We start from the raw sequence: 5187 nt of genomic DNA, 5'->3' as shown, positions 1-5187 counted from the left end.
TAAGCAGTCGAAGGGACCTCATCAGTAAATTTGTCGAGCACCAGCTAGTGTGGTAAGCTCCATGTCATTCGGAGTTAACAGGTCCAGAGTTTTGTGTATACACAGATGATGGGTAAGCCAGGGCCCTGTCCCGATCATAGTACAGTTGTCACTCTTTAGAGGCTTGTCGACGTATCCTGTATGCCCAGTAGTGTCAGTATGGCGGCCTTGTCAACCCGTATAGCGATACTTATATTATATATGACGGGATGATCCTACTTTGGTTATGTTAATTGTTCTTTACAGACATTTTAGTGTATGGCCCTGTCGGCCTATGTTACGATACCACGCTTATAGATCGGTTTTATTGGCCTAAGCTATTCATTAAGATACAGGTTATACGAGCTACAAATTGGTACGCTTGGGACTAGTGAGGCACTAGGTGCTGATCACGGCTCCCCAGGTTTGGGATATGACATGTCGGCTGGATAGGGTGCAATACCTCATCATCGAATCGGGGAGCCACAACAACAGCTGGCTTAGCCCCTGGAGTGAAGAACCCTGAAGCGAGCATCTGGTCTAGAGTTTGACCTTCAGATCTAGTCTATGAGCCGTCTGGAATGATAGTAAAAGTGCCCGCCTGAGTCATCCCCTCAAGGAATTCTAACATCCGAACCAATGTGTCCTAAAACAGTAGTATAGTAATAAAACCAAGTGGTGTCTGTGTTGGTCCATACTTATCAGCCAGTATCAACCAGAATCGGCTCATTCTTAGGAACTACCTCTGGATTGAGAGACACTACTCTAACACAGCCTCTAGCAGGTGCTGCAACACGAGCTCTACCTTTACCTCGTGCAACAAGCCTAGAAGCGAGTGCGAACATGAGCTCATGATCATCAGCTGTGGACAAATGACTCCTCACTATCTTTGAGAGCATAAAATAGCGAAATTTATAATTCAAATAGAGTTAAGTACGCACGATAAGAAATGATAGAATAGAAGTTTCCTCAATGTCCTATAGCATCTCAAAGATAGGTACAAAGCTCTTAGTACTGATTCACAAGAATCTACTAGACATTGCTCTTGTACTCATGAGACCGATGAACCTGTGGCTTTGATACCAAATTGTCACGATCCAAAAATGATAGCCATGATGGCACCTATTCTCAACCCGATAATCAAGCCAAAACTCAATAATTACCAATTCAAGTAACTTAATTAAGAGGAAAAATAAGAGATAAGTGATAATATCCAAATACTGAGACTTTTATAAAGAAACAAGTGTGGAAATCAAAATATACCACCCAAGATTGTTGTCATATGTACAAGAGCCACTACGAATAAAAGTACAAGTTTAAAATTCACTAATACACTATCTGGGTGCAATAGAAAGACATTAATAATGAAAGGATGGAGGGATAAGGGTGTTGCGGATCAATCAAGCAGCTCACCACAATTTCCTAAAATCACTGCCTCGGACTCAAACTGCTTTGCGGGTCACACTCGTGATCGGGACCGAATATGCTTCACAAGGAGTGCAGCAAAGTTAATCGTAGTATGATTACGGGAAGAACATGAAAGAGATTCACTGCATAAGAAACCAAGATCTCTCATCTCAAATATCATCACTCGGAACCTAGTTTTTGGGGAGAAAAGTGGAAGCAGGATTTTTGAGCAAAAAAGGAATGACCCCATATTTAGAATTAACGTATAGAAAGAAGGGAGAACCTGCAGAAGAACATCCATGAAGCAGGTCTACATAGACATGTGCTAATGTATGTTAATTGAGAACCACTTGAAAAAGTAGATGAAGCAACTGGTTCTTTGAAAGATGAAGTAGAAGTGCAGGCAACAAGAAAACAATATAAGAAGAACAACATAAGTAACCTCGGCCCAAGAAAAGATTGTATTTTAAGGCATGAATGAGGTAGGGTTCAATAGGAGAAAAGGATGAAAAAGGTGATGAATAAGGAGGAGAGAAATAGTTCTGCAAAAGAAATGATTGAGAAACAGCTTGAAGGAGCTGAATTGAAAGATGAACTGAGCACAACAGACTTCTCCACACCTTTGGCTATGATAAAAGAGTATTGTGAGACAAATCAGAGTGGAATAATGTCTAACTCAGTCCTATAGCTTAACTGGTATGAACGGATGGCATGATCAATTAAGCTTAGGTGACAAATACAGTGAGAAATTAATCAAAGAACTTGGTTCTTATGAAAATGAACCTCCTTTTAATAGATGGTTGAATAAATAATTCTACACTGATATATCACCCAAGCCAGTCTTATGATCCTTTTATTAATAAAAACTAATTTGATTCAAACCATTTATGTCATTAGCCTTGAATGAAATGCCTGACATTATAAACCCCTCCTAATATATCATTTGATTTGTAAATACCTCTACTACCTCAGAAGATCACCAAAATGAGTCTCTTAGAGTCATAAATATGCTTAGAGTATAAATTGTAAAGATCTATTGAAAAGGATTTATCCAAAGCCAAAACAACTCAAGCAGTAATTCAGGGGAAAGAAACAAGTGAAATCTTGAAGAAGAAAAGGAAGAAGCTGATCATGGAGATACGTTGGAGGCGTTTGTGACAAAAAGATATGATCTTGATAAGAAAATTGTTTCCTTAATTGCTGATGACTAAAGGGATTGACGAGAAAGAAGTTCTCAATCAAGAATATGATAGCATGAACCTGAGATTAAAACAATATGATCTACATCTTCCAAAGTGGTGATGTTCGAAAATTCAGGTTCAGTGAAGAACAAGAAACTTCTACAAGAATCAGTAGGTGTGAGGAAAGAAGCAGATGAGGATAGCTGAGAGAGGAAATACATGATCTTGAAGGATGATATTATGCAACAACAAAAAAAGAGTTCAGATTGATATAAATACTCACCTTGACAAGACTATCGGGACTCGTACAAACCAATTGAGTAGAAACAGAGAACCTGTCCCTATCTCTTTTTAGTCAAAACCAAAACTTAATCATTCTACATACCAATCTGATCTCCATATACTATACCTTAGAATGTTACATAGCAACTTATTTGGTTTGGGTCTTAGCATTCAAATCAAGTACATGTATTAAGCAGAAAGTGAAGAACAAACATTTAAATTTGAATAAAATAAAACAATCTAATTTAACAGAAAAGTTAATACGAATTTTGTGGCAACGGTGCTAAAAACTTGGTCTGGTCCACTGCTTACACAAGTGTACGTGATTGACAAGTAATAAAGTCCTAAGAAAAATATCATTCCTACTAGGACTTCCTACGAGGACTTTCTCGATTAACCTTTCAAATTAGATCAAACAGTTGTAACAATCTATCCAAGAACTTATCAAGATTGATTTAGCAACTATCAAGAATAGAAATTGTAAACTAAAAATAATATGTTTTTGGAATTATCAGACACAAGAGATATTCCATGATTACAGGTAGAATCTTCAATCCTGTTGAGTATCCAGTTTAATTAGCTATTACGATTATCTAGTCTACTAATCGCAAGGTTGATATTGCTCATGGGCTCTTCCGAATCCCATTCGCCTATTCAAACTACCGCAACACCTATATCCCTAGGATTCATAAGTAATACGAACGTATTTGCATCTCCTGTATTTAACTAAGCAAGGCGAGTAGAGATACTTCTAACCTAAATGTGAATCTGTTCCCCAATGCTCAGGTTCTAGAACAAGATATGTTTTATCCTATGTCCAGTCCATAATTCGGAGATAGTATTCAATTAGTGATCAAATAATTAAGTAGATGCTAAAATAAATAAACCAATTGTGATAATCAAAATTCTAACATAAAATTTCAAACTACAACATTCATGAATAATCTCTCAACCCTGGAATAAAGAAACTAGTCACTCATTCTCGGCGAAAACAGAAGTCAGAACTAACATTCAGCTATAAAAATAAAAAAAAAATAAACTGTGTGAATCTCCAATCCACGGTGATCTAACCCTTCTTGTGATATTATTTGTCTGTGAAAAGTCTATCTAAAAACGTGTTTAAGGAGAATTTATATTGGGTAGTGACCTTGGGCCAAAAGACCACTTCTAGTGCATTTTCGACGACTTCTCATTTTTTTCATCTTCTTTTCATGCATACTTGGCCTTCTGGTCCTTTAACTTGATCATGAAAGTTATTCTTCATTTTCTAGCACTACAAAATGTCTAAATTATTTGCTATTGCTTTTCTTTTGGTGTTGGATTCCGGTGAGGCACAAAGTGCACCTTCTCAATCCCCAATTTCTTCTCCTTCTAAATCTCCCATCCACTGGGGATTGGAACGAAGACAAAGGGAAAAGGGCAAAATGGGGATCTGGTAATTTGATTCTTTTTTTTTTGGGGTTGATCTTGTGGGTCGCAGGTCGGGGTTAATTAAGATTCGTTTGAAATCGGGTAATTTTAAGTGAAATTGGGGATTTGAAGTTGATCTGGGGCAAACCGTCAAAATTAGTAGTACTTTTGTTAACTTTCATAATGAAAGGCGTAAAATAGTCTGGCCTATAACGGAGGACAAAACTAATTAATAAATGAAAGTAGAAATTTTTTACCCTTTTCCCTAGATTGTATTGTATGTGTATCCGAAATTAGATATTTCCTCAAACAATATTATCATAATTAATATATTGTAAGCAAAATAAGATTACAGTTTCAATATATTTATTATGATAATATTTTTTGAGCAAATATCTAATTTCGGATATACATACGATACAATCTATCATATTTTAGAACAATTAAGATGATATCAACTTATACTCTTCCTATAAAACGCTATGATTGATGTTATCTCTTTCTTGGTTAGTCCACTTGATACTTTACCATAATCTTGTCGCAATAATAACGGGCTTTTCAGCATAAAGACTTGAACGACGTTTAGTAAAGGAATATCATATTTGAACCATTTTTCTTAGCTTTCTCTAATTTCTATTCTTTGAGGGGTCATTTGGCTTTTGTTATCATATTTGTCACATCATATTGGCTGGAATACACTTGGTCCACGCAATGAAACATTAAAAGAAAAAAGAAAACATAGCGTATTAAAATTCGTTAGTTGCCTTTTCATAGGGGAGAAAGGGCAATAAATCATCATGATCCACATGTATGGTTCTTTTCCTTTCACTTTCTTTTTCTTTGGGCATGGGGGTGGTGGGGGGACTAGGGATCCAAACATTAAAAAGTG

The 5187-nt window shown here is 36.5% G+C and overlaps 1 long non-coding RNA gene across 1 annotated transcript; it reads right to left on the bottom strand.

Moving 5' to 3' along the window:
* Positions 1-1225: 1225 nt before the first annotated feature.
* LOC132060755 (uncharacterized) lies at positions 1226-3298 on the bottom strand. Its single transcript, XR_009416008.1, has 2 exons — positions 2890-3298; positions 1226-1568 (listed from the first exon to the last, which is right to left on the bottom strand). It is a non-coding gene; the product is annotated as an uncharacterized LOC132060755 (long non-coding RNA).
* Positions 3299-5187: the final 1889 nt, after the last annotated feature.

Source organism: Lycium ferocissimum, chromosome 6 (assembly GCF_029784015.1).
Source record: "Lycium ferocissimum isolate CSIRO_LF1 chromosome 6, AGI_CSIRO_Lferr_CH_V1, whole genome shotgun sequence".
NCBI classification, from domain to species: domain Eukaryota; kingdom Viridiplantae; phylum Streptophyta; class Magnoliopsida; order Solanales; family Solanaceae; genus Lycium; species Lycium ferocissimum.
The sequence above is the reverse complement of the archived record's forward strand: the minus strand, read 5'-3'. Positions and strand labels throughout refer to the sequence as shown.